Consider the following 20,200-nt stretch of genomic DNA (forward strand, 5'->3'; position numbering starts at 1 on the left):
AAATAGTTTTAGAGTGACACCTGCAACTTTGCTATGCCGCTTCCCTTTACCAACCTATATGCAAATAATGTGGTGGGGTTTTGCCGAACAACCCCGATGAATGACACTGCGCGGGAAAGCCTCGATTTTTCACTGGATTGGCATAGAGTTGCAAATTATAAATTGGTTGTAAATGACACATTTTATATATTATTGCCATCATTAAGCCATTTGCAATGAGCTTCTGCAATATCCGTCCTAAACCGCAGCGACGCCAGTAGTTATGTTGGCAGCGTCGTATTCCCCCACCGTCGCGGTACAGTGGAGCTACTGTGGAAAAAGATGGAAGTTGGGTAATAGATCTGTCTTGGCAGTCACCGTTAACTAGAGCCGTGTGAAGTTTGGACGTTGGCTGCGGCGGCGAGGGCCTCGTGAGCAACGGCTATTGTTAAGGTGCCAAAATGCAAGACCCGCTCGCGAGTAAATGTATGGCCGAATAGCTGTTTCTTCGTACTGCCTGTGCCACGACACAGGCTTTGCTTGAGCCGTCTCCCGCCCCACACCATCGAAAAAGTTTGTAGGTCACCTCTGCCTGAAACGAGGGAAGCTGTGCCTGCGTCTCGCGCACTCGACCAAGAAGCACTTGCGAACTCTTGTCGATCAGGTGTTAGTCTTGACGTTTATCAGGAGGTATGAAGCACGTATATTTTTTATCTCGTTAATTTCTCTTCGAGTGCAGGACAATCGTGAATGCAGTCGACACTCGTGCACTCAACTAAACTATAAAACTCAACTTTTTCTTTTATTTGACCAGGTAAGGCCCACAGAGCTACGTAGCTCTTTTTCAGAAGTGACCATGCGATCGCAGATTATAGCTTAACGACGTGGGCATTTATAGTAGCCAAATACTCTAAACGCTTGTTTCTAATTGTGGAGGGAAAAACCGGAGGACCCCGGAGAAAAATCCACACGATCACGGGGAGATCATGTAAACTTCAAATATACAGGCGTCGGGGTTGGGATAGAGCCCACGGCGTCCTGTATACCTGGCGAGGTAGTTCACAACTCGCCCACCGTGTGCTTGTTTTTAAGGCTGGCGTTGATGTTGCAATCGCAGTCGGTTACAGAGCGTCGCTCACCCAGCTGGAGTGCTAGGTTGCCAGGCTTTTTTTGTATTAGTAAGTGGTAAGTTGGGGAATTTGTAGTGTAATATTTTTTGACTTATCTGAAGAATCTGAAAATTTGGCCGAAATGCACACTTTTTGGATCTGATTTTGTTGTGTTTAGGATTAATTCTAAACTGTTATGCCACTTCCATGGAGCGTCACTTCCGTGATTTTCCCGCCAAGAGTGCAGTCACGTGACAACACTTTTGCATACATTTTTAAGATGTTCTTCACTTTTTTACGTTAAAATTACTGTTTTACTGATGGAACTTCATGTAAAAAAATTCAAGTTCAGTTATGAATATGTTGAATTCCAAAAATTATTACATTTAGTGCATTAAAAGGTTTTTTACGTACTAATTTTAAATATGAAATACAATCGGAAATTTGGCTTAAATATCCCAAAAAATTTCCAATGTCTGAAAATTGTAATCTCAAACTAAGTGGGCAGTATCTCCTTCACATATCTATCTTTCCACCTTAAAAAAATAAACATTTTCTTTCAGTGACCCAGCCTAACTTGTGTACCTGTCTGACAGCACTTATTTTATGTCTGTTTTGATTACAACCAACGTTTATTTCTCATATTCAACCCTTAATACACACTCGTATGCGACAAACTATATGTAGCGCCATTTTCTATGTTTAAAAATATATAGGAGATGCATCCCATTTTCTCTTGTTTGCCGTTGGTAAACAGTGATATTTTTGCAGTAGAATATAGGAACCTCAATAAGATGGATTTATGGCAGCCTTTCATGGAGTATATGAGCTGGGCTGGATACATCTTATGAATCATATGCTAACATTTATACGAAGCACACAGGGTGCTTGACATTCACAAGTAATGCTGTGATCTGCAGATTATAAGATGCTTCGGAAAGTAAGATGCATCCCAGACTTGAGGCAGGTGACAATAAAGTTGTACTAATCTGGTGTAATACACACATGCACATCTACCAGATTATAAGGCGCACCCCGAACTGTTGCTTTAAAATACAGCGGGGGAAAGTGTCTTAAAATCCGGATAATATGGTAGTTCATGGGATAGGCACGTTCTGCCAAAAGGTACTCGACAAATCAACTACCGTATTGAAATACATTGAAAAGACTTTGTCAATATATTTTTTTTAGTTTTGTTCTGTATTGTTTAAGATTCATATTTATGTATCTCAGTGATAGGACATGTCTGTACAATGTGCCTTGAATTGCCTATTTCAGCAACCCAATATTGTTTTTAAGTTTTGGGATGGGATGCCGGTGGTGCGATTAGCTCACTGCACAATCAACCCAGTGACCTGGGGAATTCTCATTCATGGCTAACATCAGTGACAAGTGATATCCCAACAGGTACTGGGCCCCATTTTACCAACCAGTACTGACCAGCGTAGGGAATTCAGGTCAAACAGACCCCATAACTCATACCGTGTGGACAGGCCTTCATCCAGCAGTGGAGTGACAGGACTGGCAATTATATATCTACGTATTTAGCAGTATACATATATAACATCTGATATCAATGTTAAATTGCATAGCTGTATTTGTTTATCTCTAGGTGCCATTGTTATACTACACATTGGCATATTTTCTAGGTTCAGAATCATTGTACATTGTAAGCGATAAATCCTTCTTTGCGACTTTTTTTTTCAAGCAAAGTTCTGTTGATGGCCCGCATGAACACATGAATTGCTGTATTATGTATATAATTTTGAGGCATATGATAAAAAAGATATAACGTGTCCTTTGTCAGATGCGGTAGCTTCTAAGGATTATTTATATAATATAAAAGTAATAATATAATGAGCAACCATCTTTGGTTCACTTTTCCAACTTTTTTTTAGTATATTAAAGGAAAAGGGTAAAAATCCGACGCTGCACTTTTCAGAAATTTTATAAAAGCACAAAAATCCTTTTGAACCGTGAACTTGGCTGAGCTGATGGTTTCAGTCTAAATCCTTTAAGCCAGTTATCGGCAGAAGTCTTTTCCATAGAGTACACTGTGCCTTCTAAAGTGCTTTTTTGTATGGATTCTAGACCAAAAGGTCGCTTGCTGTGGTACCAAACTTGCATTTAGCTCAAAGGTTATATGCATTTTAAATAATGTTCCCAAACTTTATGATCCAGGTTTTATGTTCTCTTTGAGGAAAGTTGTTTTCCTTTTCATACCCTTGACGTAATTACGAACGACTGCATCTGTTATGCCAATCTTTACTACATCTTCAATAACGATGTAAAAATGTACGCGGGAATTGTGATTCTTTTTTTTGTTGCCTGGCCACGACGACGCTTGTCTATGGCCAGGCAAAAAAAATGTTTCACTGCGTTCGTGAAAAAGGTTAAAAAAAAACAGGAAGAGTTCCCTCATTAGACCAAGCATGATAATTTACAACCATGAACACGACCGTGTGTGTGTGTGTTGCACGCGCTGTTAATTAACAATACCCGACAAGATCGAGGGAGGGTCCGAGGGGATAGCGCCGCCGTACGTGTGCTCGCCTCGAAACAAAAAAAGCCCTTCCATTAGCATGAACTAAGACGGGTCACCGCATCGCGCGCTTTAAGATGCGCTTCTGCCGCCGTCTGGAACACTCTTCCTTCCGATATTACGAAGTCACTGGAGATGTGCAATTTAAAACCCAAGGTTTAAAACTGATTTCTTTAGAAGCGCTTCTTTGTGTTTAGTTTGTCGTCTTTACCCCGTGCCTCCCGTTAGCACGGGTCGGCTCCGTACGGTGCGAAAGAAGTTCCAACGTGTGTAGACGCGCGCACGCGCGCGTACATACACGTGCACGCTTGGCTGCAGCGGCTGCCAGGAAGGCAAATCGCCCCAACAAAAGCGGCCTTTCAAAATGGCCATGCGGCGGTCCACAGTCGCCCCTTCGGCCACCTCCTCACACGTGCTTGCGTGACCCCTGAACTCTGGCGAGGCCGCGTGGAGGGGGGAGGGAGTGGGCAAGCGCGCGTGTACACGTCGAGATGCGGCGGAGGGCTCGCGAATTGCGGACCGAGGTGGGGGGGGAAAAAAATAAATTGGCGTGGGAAAAAAAAGATGGGTTTGTAAATTTGTGGGGGACGTTCTCGCGCCTTTTCTCAATTCTGGCACGCTGGAAACGTCTTGCCGACGCGCTCCTTGCCGCGGTCTTCCAAGGTACCGAGCGTCACGTGCACGCGGTGTATTTTTAAGGGCCGATGGTTTGCTGTGCACTTTGCATGGCTGCTTCGGAAAGTTTTGACGAAGTGCGAATTGTTTGTGCTATTTTTTTTGTGGCGTGTCGCAGCATTTGTCTGCAAACCGAGGTGTGTGCATGTTTGATGGCAAATTAGAAAAGTGATACTGATATACTTCTGATAACCTCGAGTTAGCACGGTGGGCTACGTACGGCGTGAAAGAAAAGTGTCACGTTGACAAAAGACAAATAATTCACTACTTCAGCCCACCGGTGTGTTGAAGAGTTAATCCACATTTACAGTTTGGCGAATTGCCCGATGATGCTGGAAGTATTTACCAGCGAAACGTCGTACTCAAACTGTAAATGTGGATTAACTCTTCAACACACCGGTGGGCTGAAGTAGTGAATTATTTGTCTTTTGTCAACGTGACACTTTTCTTTGCTGATTGGCCGTGTCGGGTGGTGGAGGGTTACGACACATTTATAAATAAACGCGATCTAACCCAAAAACCTTTATTATGAATAATATTGGTCGCGAAAGCCTACGTGTTAAACTGGCGTGAAAGAAGTTCAACATACGTACACACCAAGTCATTACCAAGTTCAGCTTTCCAGAAGTGTGCATCCTGCTCACGTCCACCTACATTTTGACCCTGGTCCGCCTTGAATAATTGACTCCAGTTGTATCCACTATACAGCAATACACTATCACCATAAAGATAGATACTCTTTGGGTCTTTCGGTAAAGTCACGTAGATAGAAAAATAAAAAAAAATCACCACTTTTCAATCGCAACACAAGTAATCGTCGTCAAGTGAACAAATACAGCAGGCGGACTGCTCAGGCAGGAAGAAATACAGCGAGAGAGCTACTGCAGCCAAAGGTTATATAGGTTTGAGATGGGTACAACCCAAGGGTAAGTGGGCGGGGCTAGAAATGGAATTTGAATGTAAATGTAAGATCACAGAGCTAGGTATACCTCGGCCATTGTGCTGCTAGAGATTAGCATGTCAATCTGTTAATGTTACCCCACGGTTACGGTGCTGAAGAAACCATTGTATTGTAAGATGGAGTAATGTGTGCACGAATAATTAACTTAGCCACTTATGCAAGTGGTACTCGTTCATTATTTTTTTCAGCACTTTGGAGGATTGCGTTACAGAATCCTTGAGTATGCATGATTTTTCTTCCTTGTGTCAGCAACTATTAATGATGTATGACACAGTGTAAGTTTAATACATTCTTAAATACATTACATAATTATCATCATCGGCATTGGTATTACGAGCATCATCACCCATACCAAATATTGGCAAAACATTTTAAAGTTATGCGGTTGCATTGACGGTGGCTGGTGGCTGCACGACTTATATACAAGTTAATACTTTGGAACCGCGACTAGTTTTTTCACGTCATGCCCCTGGAGCTTTCATTCATGGGGTATTGCCTGAGAACAGCGTGGGCTCATAAGCTTCACGTGATGTCACTTAGCTCCCCCCCCCCTGTAACACTCATTAAGGTGGCCCGATCTGCTCATTTAACTTAACTTGTGATCGCGGGGTAACTAAAATTATCTCGGCCCCCGGGGGAAAGGATGGTACCGTCCGCAAAATAGTGCTCGAAAGCTTGGGTCGTGGTAACATTGTTGAGACATTTGAAGCTCAGATTCCTCTCGCCACAAAGTACGCTCACAACTAGGTCACACGTTCTGTCCCTTGCACGTTTCAAGGGGCGTAACCCCGAGGCGTCTCTTTACTCTGTGCCCGGCCAATTTCGCGAGGAGCTGAGCAGAAATTGTTGCAGGTTTGTGAGGCTCTTGTTTGTTATCTCATCTTACCCGTACACTCCTTACCCAGCAACTATCACCACCTCCTACAACTCGGCAGTCCAGACAGCAGTGCGTGCGCCAAGGGATCATTGGTGCTCTCTCTGCGACGACTAATGGATGCAGCATTCGAGTTACACTTTCACCTTTCTATTTAACGAGCACACGGAATGTGCAGTCGGTGAAAGAATTCTAAACTTTACTTTGAATTCCGCACGAAACGACGGGGCACCCGGGGGGGGGGGGGGGGGGGGGATGCACTCGGCCAAAGCTGAGTGACTGTCTGGGGTTTTCGTGTCACGTGGTCACAATTATGCCGCAATAATCGGCCCATCTGGCTAAGATTAACATAATGAAGGGGGCTCGTCCATGAAAGGAGACCGGATGAAGCGGCACCAGTGCGGAGGTTGGTGTGGATGAGTGTGGCCCTGTGGAGGGTGATATGCGTAGATCCAGTCACCGTTTCACCACGAGGGGCGTGTACTACCTTTGCCCCGCCCCCCCCCTTGTCTCCGTCATTAAAAGAAAGAGTGGAGAACTTGCACTACTATGAGGTACTTGATTTTTCTTCCATACGGTGACTGACAACTGAGGCGCAGGAGGTCACGGATGGAGCTGGAAGGCGGAGAGGTAGGGGGGATGTGTCGAGTGTGGGAGTAAGGAAAAGAGCATTTTCTACACGGGAAGGTTAATTTGTATTTTGGATATGACTCGTGGAAAAAGTGCAAACGTCCAACATTTATTTTCAGGATTGAGAAAGGTGAACTAGTAAACTATCAAAAAATTGTATTTGTACTGCAGTACAGCACTGAAATTAAGGTATGGGAATGACTCCTTACCATCCATGTGGAGCAGAGATGTCTGGCAGTGTGTTCACCCTCTCCATCTTTCTACAGCGCCTGTCTTCATCATCATCGTCATCATCAGCCATGTTTTACCCACTGCTGGTCGAAGGTCTCCCCATGCCACAGTCGTCCCTCGTGGTCCTCCAATGTCACGTATCTGTGTCACTCCTGCGACGTGAGCGATTCTCATAACTGCGTTTCTGCAGTGGGGGTCACCCTTTCGGGTGCGTTCTCTCCTCTGTCACCAGTCTTGTTCATTGGCCATCCTTCCTGCTAGCTATGTGTCCTGCCCCAAGGCCCACTCGCTTTCCGTAACAGTCAACACGATGCCTTGAGTTTGTGTGCGTTTTCAGAATCATGGAATTCTGTGTCTCTCGGTGTAATTCTCGGCATGCATGTTATTCGTGCTTCTATGTATATACTTTAAAATATATTTATTTGTTATCCATATTTGTCTAATCGGTATGTTATAGCAGATAATGTGAAGTTATTCAAACCATTCTTCTTGAGGTACATTGGTATTTATTTTTCACGATCACATTCTGTTTTCCAAAATCACACCAATCTGCTGTTGGTTACTTCTTTATTTCATTATGTTGATCTGCCTCGAATCATCTCTAGACATGCATAGTCTGTTGAGTTTTCCAGTTATATCCTGTGAACAATTTGTTTATTTGTTAAGCGCATTTTTACTTATTTATTTTGAACACAACTTTGGAGCCTACTTTGTTCGATTCTTGAAACCCTTCCTGCAGTGAAATTCCATTGGTTGTTATTGGGATGGCTGTTACTACGATGTATTGTACGAAATAGTGTCCATCATAATTGTACCGCTCATTTTGCAAACGGTCGTTATACCGTGATCATTGCTGTTAGTTTTTTTCCCCGTATTTTACTTGCAGGCAAATGTATTTATGAATCGACAAAGGCAGATTAATCAAAGTTGTAAATATATGGCAATTATCAGTTGAATTATTTCTTGAAAAAATATGTTGTAGAATGATCGAAGACATGGCAGTTGCACGACTTAATCTTTGGAGTTAAATCATAGCTTCTTGCACAAATAACTATATCTTTTTTATTTTACCAGGTAAGGCCCACTGAGCTACGTAGCTCTTTTTCAGAAGCGACATGGCCACAAATGATAGCTCAATGAAGTAGCTTATCATGTGGATATTTATAGCAGACAAATACTTGATGTGGAGGGAAAAACCTGAGGACCCGGAAAAAAATCCACGCGACCACAGGGAAAATATACAAACTCCAAATATGTAGGCGTCAGGGTTGTGATCGAACCCGCGGCCTCCTGTATACCGGGCGAGGTCGTTAACATCTCGCCACCGTGGTTCCCCATGGGCCTTATAAGCGTTATTAGTTGTAAATTAGCAAAGATTAAACTACGTTATGGGGCCTCCCTTGCCAGTATCAAATCTAAGAATATGTTTTCCCCTTTCTGGCAATAAAACAGTTTGTGTTAAGATGTTAAAACATCAAACAGAAACCTTTTGCAAGGAATCGTGTCTGCATTAGCCACACGTAGTACTTGTGGTGAGCATGCAAACACAAAAAACATGCTCTGGTAGTATATGCATTGCACGCCAGTGTGGACCAATCAACCTATTCTTACATTAAAATACCTGTCACGCATGCGTTAGGTGAACTACAGTTGCAGTCTAACAACCTTGAAATAGTATTTATTTGTAACAGGAAGAGGGCAAAGAACAAATGCTCTTGGTTAAATTGTGACATACAAAGTCACGGGTAACTCATGGCGTGTAAATGATATATTGTTTTTTCAAAATTGTTTTGTGGCAACCCTCGTTATAATGAGTACAATATGTCATAAAATCTGTCATATTCTTTGGGTCTTTCGGTAAAGTCTCATAGATAGGTTCAAATGAATAAAAATAAAATAAATAAATAAACTACGACCTTTCGATCACAACCCTAGCGATTTCCTCCTGATGACGTTGTGACCAAAATGTCGTAGTTTTTTGTTTATTTTATTCTTATTAATTTGCACCTATCTACTTGACTTTACCGAAAGACCCAAAGAATATGAATTCCTGCAGTCACGAAAACTTGAAGTCAATATTTACTATATGTCAGTTTAAGTTTGCTCCTTTACTTCCCTGACCCAGATTCTTGGAACATATAGATTATAATCTCAAAGTAAAAAACGTAGTGAGAGCCTGACTCTTATTCTGATTTGTATTTTGTTTCTTCTTGCACTCTTAGTGTAGCTACTAGCCTTTTGCCCGTCCAAGGACGGGTGTATTTCAGTAAATCTGAAACTTGCAAGCGAAAAGCAGACAGCGACGTGATATTCATTGCATCAATTCGTGTGAAATTTGTAAGGCCGCGGTTATAATCCTTTGTTCATCATGACGTCCTTTTTACTTCTATGTCTCAATAGCTTTATGGGGGTCGCGTGATGTGAGGGTTCTGCCTTTGTAGTGAGGGTTGTAAGTTGACGCTGAGGAGGGGGGAGGAGGCGCCCCCCCCATGTTGAGTGACGTCACCCGCTAATTAATATTATTGGAGGGGGTGTCCATTTGGGAGACTTCACCTCTTCATGATTATTAATGTGGGGGGCTCTTCGATGTGGAGTGACATCACCTGCTTATGATTATTAATGAGCAGGGGGTGCTACATGTGGAGTGACGTCACCCGCTCATTATTAATGAAGGGGGCGTCCATGTGGAGGACATCACCTGTTCATGAGTATTAATGAGGGGATGGCCGACGTGGAGTGACGTCACGCGCGGGACACACAGACATTCTTGGCTCATTATAGTAGTAAATTCCATAATTATAAATGCTGTTGATAATTTATAGAAAATATCTCTGTATAATACTCTCTATATTTGTTTTCAGCATGAGGGTTGGATAACTGAGTGCTTGGATGATAAACGACAACTTTCTCAGTTTCCACTCCAATCAAATGCCTTTTTGTAGCCTTTAAAAGTCTGGCAATCATTTATTTACTATCCATATATACCTTTTGCATAAATCTGGATCATAATGTATACAGTAAATAATTCTGCCTTGCTCACGGTGGTTGGTTGGCCACTAAATTGTCCACATACTAGCAGACCTCGCTTAGCACTCAAGAATCAGCGCTAAGAGGGGTCATTATACCATTGTGTTTATGGGGATGCGTTCCCGACAGCGCAATTTATTTCCTATAAGCAATATGAGCCTCAACGGAGTATCGGTGATAGCGCTAATAATAATACAGGCGGTAAACATTATTTCAAGAATGAAAAATAAATAAAAATTTGTCAGTATTATGTACTGTACTCAGGAGTGTATTCTGCTGTACTCCTACAAGGCAGCGGTGGGAGACGAGTTTGGAGGAGCGGCTGCTGCACTCCCAAGTCCGCGTCATTCTCAGGGAAGAGCTCCAAGGACCTCGGTGATCTTAGCGATGCCCTCCGTCAACATTTCTGTGGTGAGCTTTTGTTGTTGTTTTGTTTTGGTGGCGTCTGCGAGACTCTTATCCTTGTCTCTCCTGGCAACAACAAAAAAAAATCTGTAATTTATTTTTGTAAATGTTAATCGTGACCTCGAATCGTGATCATTAAATCGTCCTTGGGGGTGGGGGGTGGGGGGGGGTCTGGTCAGCTGAGAGCGTTCGTCGCTCTCATTGGCTGAGCGAATGACGGGGGGGGGGCGGGGTTCGCTTCCTTGGCCAGCGCTTCCTGGCACTTGGAGATTGATATTTTATTTTCAACCAAAAAAATTATAAATAAAAATTCTCCAGGATAAAGAGCGCGTTCGCGAATTCAGTGCTCTACGGGGTCACGTGAAGTGAGGTCTGCCTTGTACCTTCGTTAGGATGGTCATGAGTCCTGTAATTCTTCGACTCTGTTTTTGTCTCCTATTTCTGAATGAAACAATGATTGTTGAGGCATCATTCCACAATTGCATTCTTTCATTTCTGTTTCAACATTTAGAGTTTTATCAGTTGGCTAATTTTACTCTATGGCTGGTCCAACTTTTTTGATGCACACAGTTATTCCATATGGTCATGGAGATTTTTTTTTAATTCTGTGAAGAGAAGCTAACCTTTACAAGTATTACATCTGGTACCTTCATTTAAAAAAAAAATATTTCTTGTATGTGTTTTTTTTTTCTAACGAGCCCTGCATATAATTTTTCCACTAGTTTTAATTTTGTGTTTATTGTGTTGCAAATCTGTGTTGCTCCCTTTAAAGGCTACTACCCTTTGGGATTTAACAATCATCGACTTCCTTTTCACCGGTTTCACACTATATATACACACACACACAAGTACTACACATTTATCCAAGTAAGATAACCTTCAGAAATGCACCGTGCTTTATGGACGCTGTAAGCCGAGATGGTGTGTATCTTTCATAGAGCTCAGAAGCAACACAACACATCGCTCGGTGCTGTTTCTTTGCATTGATGCACAAGCTCTTAAAAAGTCCATGCTGGCTGTAAATGAACGCGAGGCGTACGTTACTTTGCTAAAATGTTAATGCAGGCTTTCGGAAAAGACTTCAGGGTTACAGTGGATGTGTCAAGGGGGCATTGTTTTTGGTGCCCTTAGTTGCAGTTTGGAGTTAAGTTCGTGTCTCAAATAGAAAGCTCATCTGTTTACAACTTTTGCGGTCACCTGGTCCCGTCACTTAGATTGAACTGGAACCTGCTATGTTTCTGTTGGGAGTGAAATACGATCTTTTGAGTGCTTTGAAACTCTTAGGGCTTGCCAAACATGTCTGTCGGAGATCCACAGGCCCTTCATTTAACTCCACGTTTTCAAATCGCTTAAAAGGACATGCAGAAATACACGTGTTTTATTTTATGCGAAAGACAGAATCTTCAGAAATTCAAGTTGCTCCAATTGATTTAATGAATGGGCTTCAATCAGGACTTGTGGTAAGCTCTTTTTTTTGCATGAATTAAAACGTGACTAAATAAAAATTAATTTACGCTTGAAGTTAAGTTAAACAATTAAACTGTGATCATCTTGACAAGACTGGGTATCTTTTATTCACCGCATTGGAATGTCTCAAAGTTTAACATGTGCACATATGCATACACAATACACAGATAGATCTATGTTTTTATTAATCCCACTAGGAAGTCGCCTAACAAGGAAATTAAGAGTAATTGGTATTTTAACGAAATATTAAATGAAGGTAAAAGCAGAACAATATTTGAATTACTACATTGGTTTTCATTCCTTGCCTTACATTCACAATATATACAATGTAAATGGTTTGATATAAAAATTTGAGTGGTATATTTTTTACAGTATTGTTAATTTGAATATTTCACGAAATATAACAGAACATTTTTATCAGTAAAAAAAAAGTACTCTTCTACTGCTTCGATTCCGCTTAAGTGGTGCCCTGTAACTAACCTTGGTACGATATATCTTTGCGTCATTTAGATGCCCAAAGTCACGTCGTTTTTATGTTCTCCTATTAAAGGGTCCATGAGATTGAAATGAACCGAGGTGGTGCATGTGCGCGTTTCTTCGTTGCATCTGTTGAACAGAAAGTTATTGTATTCATATTGGATGTGATAATGGAGTACAAAGTGCTTCTTGCAAGCCTTGAGTTATTTTGTGGCATCCACCCTGGCTGTTTATCCATGCTCCCCCTACAAGGTTCTTACTCAGAGCTCGTCTAACTAAGCAACACGAGTCTGTGCTCGTTTCAGCGCCATAGCGCGTGGCTTAAAAAAAGAAAATAAAAATTATTGCAAATCCAGCGTAATTTAAAACACGCATTTTGGCGTCATCTGGTCCAACACCAGTGGGGAGACTAGGCTCTAAGAAAAGCCGTCTCGGGTGTGGACCAACCAATTGCAAGGACAGTGCCAATATTATTATCAGAGTTGTCTTTTTTTGTTTGCATTTTGACTGCTTGTGTTGTGGTTGTTGCAAACATGATCCCTTGTATAAAAGGTGTCAGTTTTGGTGCCAGATAAAAGGGTAAAAACCTATTACTATTAAAACATGCCATTCACTTTTATTATTTAATGACCCATTTGTTGCGACGGGGGTGGGGTGGAGGGGGCGGTGAATGCTGCATGGGAAATGTAGTTTAAAAGACAATAAATAATGGCAGCTGTTGGTTCAGTGTGAGAGGTGAATCTGCTGTGTGGAGAGAGAGAGAGTAAATACTTGGGAACAGGCACAGTGGGGCAGCCTTGTACTGTGTAAAGCGTCCCCTCTTTATTTGTGCGGCTCATGTAGGGCGGATACAAAGACGAAGATCCCCCGTGTAGCCTGAACAAACTGTTGGGGCAAATGCTGTTAGCGAGCACCTTTCAAGGCCAGAACGGCACACGAGGGGGTGGGTGGCCAGCACCAGGCCCGGCCGTCTTTGTCTCCCCAGTGGCGATGTTTTTACGCACCCCACCAGGTACTTCATTTGAGGCTTAGTCGACCTAGCGGAGGCCCAAGACCGGTTCAGATAATCGTCACCGGTGTTGGCCGTGAGCGGGAATCGAAACTCGGGTCGCCAGGTTCGTAGCGCAGCGTAGCGCTAACCGCTTCATCACACACTCAAGCACACCAACAAGGGCCTGGTATGCAGTAGGTCGTGGGTTTGATGTTTACCCTGACGATGCCTGCTGTATATGTGGAGTTTGCGTGTCTGTCTCCCCGTGGTCATGTGGATTTTCTTTCCGGGTCCTCCGGCTTTCCCTCCACATTTATAAACGTGCGTTTAGAGTATGTGGCTGCTGTAAATTTCCACGTGATAAGCGACTTCGTTGAGCTATCGTTTGTGGCCAGGTCGCTTCTGAAGAATAGCTATAGAGCTCATTGGGCCTTACCTGGTCAAATTAAAAATAGTTTAGTTTAGTTTAACTGCTGCGTTTTATCACAATTAAAATAATAATTTTAGACCCAAGTAGTTTTAAGTGGATTGACAATTAATATTACTGTGTTCAGTTATAATGATGATAAAATAATGCAATATCTTTATCCCTCTTTATTCCTCCAACATTCGGTTAATTTATATAGCAAAGGTTAGTTGCAAATTCGATTCATCGCAATGACCGTCACATAATGTCATGTGTTTTAAGGTCTGAGTAGTGTGGATATTAATTGAGCGTTTTAACTGGCTTAATTTTCAGTCGCTGTAATTAGGGACGGGGACAGGAGACACGGGGACAGGAGACACGGGGACAGGAGACACGGGGACAGGAGACACGGGGGCAGGGTGACACGGGGACAGGGGACACAGGGACAAGAGACACGGGGACAGGAGACACGTGGACAGGATACACGGGGACAGGAGACACGGGGACAGGATACACGGTGATACAGGGACACGGGGACAGGGGGACAGGAGACACGGGGACAGGAGACACGGGGACAGGAGACACGGGGACAGGAGACACGGGGACAGGATACACGGGGACAGGATACACGGGGACAGGAGACACGGGGACAGGATACACGGTGATACAGGGACACGGGGACAGGGGGACAGGAGACACGGGGACAAGACACGGGGACAGGAGACACGGGGACAGGAGACACGGGGACAGGAGACACGGGGACAGGAGACACGGGGACAGGAGACACGGGGACAGGATACACGGGGACAGGATACACGGTGACACGGGGGCAGGGTGACACAGGGACAGGAGGACAGGAGACACGGGGACAGGGTGACACGGGGACAGGGTTACACGGGGACAGGAGACCACGGGGACAGTTACCTCCATAAACTGACAGAGAAAATCACTGAAACCCTTAATTTTATGTCGGCAAAGACATTTTAATGAATTGGTATGGTACAACTCATAAGTTATTGTTTTGGCCATATGAACTGTCAATCATTAAAACATTTCAAATGCAAAAAATGTTAATTGTATAGTTGAAGAAACCTGGCACAATCTGAAAACACACCTCACTCTGTTTGTGGCACGTGGAGTTAAAAACTTACAAATTACTGGAGCAGCAGCACAGCAGTTAGCGCATCGAGCTTTGGACTTGACAATCTGAGTTCGATTCCTGGACATGGGGAACATCAGTGGCGAGCGATATTGTAAAATAATCTGGCTGCTCCTGACCAAAGCTGTAACGAACGGTCAAACAACTCCCATGACCGACATTGCATGGGTAGAACTTTATCCGGCCGTTGATTGACAAAGGGCCATAAATTATTATTTTAGTTCCTGTACAGTTCGATGACCTACGTTCATCAAGACAATGCAGTTACTTAGCGTCTGTGTGACGAGACATTCTTAAAACATACGTTTTAGTGTATTTACATTTGTAAAAAAAAAAACTAATGCACTGGTTTTAGACTCGGTTCAGACTGCAATCTGTACTGCAATGGTTGTTGGGCCGAATATAACCACTATTACAGTGGTTTGCAAGCTGTGGTCTAAGGACTATTGGTCATGCGCAAGGCTGTGGGAAGTTTTCCGTGGGAGTGTGACTGCGGATATGATCTTTTCCCACCAAACACTGTTTTTTTTCTGCATTGTGGTCCACAAAATATATTTGAAGGCTGACACTTGGGTCAGCTGGTCCCATCAAGGTTAAGGGGAACCTCTGCTCTGTTGTTTCAAGGCGTTACATTGTGGTCGATATTATAAACTTTTTAGTAATCCATTTTATAAAGTGTTTTCTGGTAATTTTTTACTGTATTTTATATAATAATAGGGGTTTTACCATTTTTTCTGGCAACAAAACTGAAACCTTTTTTTACGAGGATTCATGTCTGCATTAACCACAATACTTGCAGTCAAAATGCAAACAAAAAAACACACTGATAATATATGCATTGTCCTTGAATCTGATTGGTCCACGCCAGAGACAGCTTTCTTTAGAGCCTCGTCTCAATTGGTGCTCGACCAGATGACGCCAAAAGGCGTACAGCTCAAAGACAACGCCACTATCAAAGTAATGAGGGCTCGGGGTAAGCCGTTGAAGGCGATGATATTCATGCGTGAAATTTGCTGCGTTATAATTTTTATATTTTAGTTGAGAAGACGCTTGTGTTGCGCCCGAAATGCCGTGATTTAATTTATTTCATTTTATACCTACGTGACTTTACCGAAAGAACCAAAAGAGTATGAGAAGAACCCTCCGCAATGTCAATTCCAAATGCAATGCTGGCCGAAAACTTGAGCAGATTTTGAGTCTTGTGTAGGCCTCTAAGCACGAGGATAGCTCTTGCAATCTTTTCCTTTTGCCTCATGCCATTTTAATGGTTATGTTCCTTGTAGGCATGTTTTGTAAACTTAAAAAAGCAGCAATTCTGATGGTGTGATGTGGAGTGTTTCAAAGGAAAAAAAGGGACAGAGAATAGAAATTATATTCGTTATTTATATTGCACGCCAAAGGTTAAGGTAAAGATGCAGGATTGCAATTACTTGCTAACGTCACTTGTTGAGGTAGTTAACATGATTCGTGAGTTTGATCCAGAACCTGACACCTGCATATTTTGAGTTTGCATGTTCTCTCTGTGATCGCGCGTGGATTTTACTGCAGGTCCTCCGGTTTTTCCCTCCGCTTTCAGAAACATGCGTTTAGAGTATTTGGTTGCCATGAATTTCCACATGATGAGCCACTTTAGAGTCGCTTTTTGTGTTTATTTTGTTGTCCTTCCCCCTCACTTCCGATTAGCACGGTTGGCTATGTACGCTGCAAAAGAAGTTCAACATACATACATGCACTTCGTTGAGCTATCATGTGTGATAACCAGGGCGCTTCTAAAAAAAGATCTATATGTCTCAGTTGGCCTTAGCTGGTAAAATTTTTTAAAATGTTTACTTTAGTGTAGCATCGTTTAGGATGAAACTCCATATATATTTTTTTAAATGGAGCACACCACGAAGTCTGGTAGCACGGACTGCACCGTCACCCAACCCCCAACCCCCACAATTCACCGCGCGAGACAGCTGCCGGCCAAGTGGCGTGTACAAGTTACACACGATGTTGTCCGACCGCGCGGGTGAATTAAAACCACACGTCGCGAAATTTGGGTCGATATAGGTTAGCCGCATATATACGCGCAATATTGCAAAAACGCAAAGCGCGTAGAGCGAGGGCAAACCTGTATCATTTCCCACACACACAAAATTGCATGGGAGTGCGAGCACGGAAGCGTTTGAATGCATTTTACAAACAGTCTATTGACTATGGCTTGCGTGATAATCATGTCACTCTGCAGAATGTATACATCACGGCGAGCGTTAGAATAGTTGTTATTTTATTTTAAAAGATACACGAGCCATGTTTTTCTCTCCACTGTGCAGCAACGGTCTGGAAAGCTTTTTCATTTTTTTTGTCTTTTTCTTATATCAGGGTCATGGCCATACGTCAGTCCATCAAACCACAAGCACCTGGGGGTTTTGGAATGTAGAGGGGGACGGGTCAAGGCCTGAAGCTTGTCTGACACTTTGCATCAGTCCAGTGCATTGGTGCAAACGATGCTGCTGCTGAGAGCTTTTCGTGCAAGTCTTAGACTGTATCAAAGATTCCAGAGGTGTAGAATCTAAACAGTCTAATGTGTCTTTGCCATCTGCCGTGACAACATCGTATAGGCGGCGTCTGTTGATTTTCTCCAATGCACGCAAACCACTCGTAATTTTTTTTTTTACATTTTGATGAGCAACACATTACAGGGGGCCCTTTTCAATTAGACCTGAGATACGTTGAGTCCTTGCTGGATAAACGGAGGTCGCATTTTAGGAAAATAGCCCTACAAGGTTACATTTGTCGGTCGTCATAGGTCACGTTTTAATACGTCGATTAAATCTAAATGGAACAGTGTCGTACATATGTTTTTGTTAAACGAACACGGGAAATTATCCGTTAATATTGGTTGTACGTCGGTTCTATTGTCACAATTTAAAAAACATAATCATAAAAATATTTACAAAGTTTTTGTTTATATAATCTCCCAAAACAATGTAATTGTCAAATTTTGATTTAAAGCTTCCGTGACTGCAGGGATGCATGTTCTTGGTTCTTTCGGTAAAGTCACGTAGAAGGGAAACAATAAACTAATACAAATATATATTTATTATCGGTAAAGTTACGTAGAAGGGAAACAAAATAATAAAAATACAAACTACTGGCTTCTGATAAAATATGACTTGTAGATGCAGTATTTGGTGGTAATGTCATCTCTGGATAAACTAATTGCAAGTATATTCACATACGTGACTGATGGTTGTAGTGAATAATGCACAGGCCTGGGTTCATTATGCATGGTCAGCAGGTTTTTATTAATGTCCGTGGGTGGATGTCTGTAAAGTTTAGCTTCTGAATCTTTGCACAATACTAGTGCTAAGATGACCTGATCATATAATAACTCAATTAGTGACATGTCCGTGGGATGTCATCCTGGGATTGCAACACGTTGGGCAACGTTAAACGTGGCAATTAAGAGTCAAAAACATACATTTGTGTAATATGGTTGTTTACTATTATTGCCGTATTCTCTGGATTATAATTCGAATGAATAAATCACGAAGATAAGAAAACAGAACTTTTTAAACAAAACTGAAAGTAGAAAAAGTATACAGTTCACAGTATTACAATAGTGATATTTCTACTACCTCATGGCAATATGTGCTTATCACATGGCTATCATACCTATTTCCCCCCCACCTCCCCCGTATTTTAAAGGAAAAGACAAGAGTTGCGTTTTTGCATCTAATAGGTGTGTGTGTGTGAGCCATATTTGTGTTACTTTGTTGACACCAGGCAAGAGAATGCAGTCACCCAGACACAGTGACCTCTATTGATATTCTTGGGTCTTTCAGTAAAGTCACGTAGATAGGTTCAAATAACATAACAAAAAATAACTGACTTTACCGAAAGACCCAATAATATGAATTCCTGCAGTCACGAAAGCTTTAAGTCAAGATTTAACCTGTATTGACTTTAAAATATAAATGCAGCAGTACACACGCATGCCAACAGAGGGCATGCAAGGTATTGTGCATTCTATCCCCCTGAGGTTGCATTGCATCATGGGAAAATTTCACAAGGGTTTTTTTTCTCCCCCCCCCCCTCCAACCCTCGAGAAATGTAATTACAAAGTTGATTTTGTTGATCAGAATAGTTTTTTGTAACTCCAGTATTTAACTAGAATTCTGTAATCGGTGTACTTTAAATCCTGTACAGTAAAAGGCAAGCCACATTGGCAAAGGTTGATCAAACAATCCCCATGGCCTGTGGAGGGGCCTGCATACAGTATTGGATTGATTAATGACTGCTAATTATTCTAGGATTATATTGCATGGATAATGTGCACTATTTATTGTGTAGCAGTTGCCACCAAAATAAATATGTACACTCCTATGAAAAGTCACACAAGTACAATGTTTCTGCATATACATGTTAAATGTGTCACCTACATTTATTATTTATATATGTATAGTCACCATGCTATTTAACTTGTCTTGTTTTTTTTCCTAGGGAGCCCTTTAATGCCCAACGTTAGATAGGTTGGGCTGATGAGAGCCTCGTACCAAGCCTTGCGTATTTTACATTCCAAATGAAAATTGCTTTGGCTGCAGAACCCTCGTTCCGTAGGTGGAGATAAATTGGCAAGCATTCCTCCCTTTTGCTGCTAATGTTTATAAGAGACTAATTTGCCAGAAGGACCAACACGAGGTTGGGAAGGAAGCCTTCATCCAGCAATCGATTTACAAACGGTTAGAGGCTGTGGATAAACCGTTTTGGGTAAAGAAAGTATCATTCAGATTGACTGCCTTTGCGTTTTTTTTTGTCATTGAATAAACCAATATGAATCGCTTGGGGTTTTTAATACACTGTAAAAACTGTGCCAAACATGCAAACTTTGCTCGAGTTGGAACAATGGGCATGTAACTCGCTGACCCCGCGCCCCGACTGGAAGTCTGTGAAAAAGAGCTTCGTAGCTCATCGGATTCCTCTAGTATTACACATATTCTGATTCTAATGAGACCAGCTCACGTGCGGTGCTACTTGAATGGTTACATCGCCAGACTGTGAGACATGGCAACGTCCTGCATCCAGCAGTAGATTGACCATGGCTGATGATGATGATACTGATTGTTGGTAAAATTCTGTAAAATATGTGAACAAAATGCAATGTTTATAAGTAGGACCTTGTCAAGTTTTGCGCATTTAACACAGCACGCAGGCATTCTTCACGGGTTTCCTGCTCTCACCAATGATGGGGAGTGCTTAATCCAGGAGTTGTATGTTGTTCA

General features: G+C 42.3%; 1 protein-coding gene across 35 annotated transcripts in view; it reads left to right on the top strand.

Annotated features, from left to right (window-relative positions):
* LOC142929607 (uncharacterized) overlaps positions 1 to 20,200 on the top strand; it is a 391,053-nt gene that overhangs the window by 19,343 nt on the left and 351,510 nt on the right. For 27 of the 35 annotated variants that reach the window (XR_012945767.1, XR_012945769.1, XR_012945764.1 and 24 more), the window contains one exon: positions 10,320 to 10,439. The exons of 1 other annotated variant lie outside the window; for it this stretch is intronic. The gene's annotated coding sequence lies outside the window, so the exon portion shown is untranslated. Of the gene's footprint in view, positions 1 to 4,644; positions 6,771 to 10,319; positions 10,440 to 20,200 lie in introns of those variants that run through there. 7 more of the 35 variants (XR_012945770.1, XR_012945775.1, XR_012945776.1 and 4 more) reach the window with 2 other exon arrangements.

The sequence above is a fragment of the Petromyzon marinus genome, chromosome 32, assembly GCF_048934315.1.
Source record: "Petromyzon marinus isolate PM22_M1 ecotype Great Lakes invasive population chromosome 32, UKy_Petmar_22M1.pri1.0, whole genome shotgun sequence".
In the NCBI taxonomy this organism is placed as follows: Eukaryota; Metazoa; Chordata; class Hyperoartia; order Petromyzontiformes; family Petromyzontidae; genus Petromyzon; species Petromyzon marinus.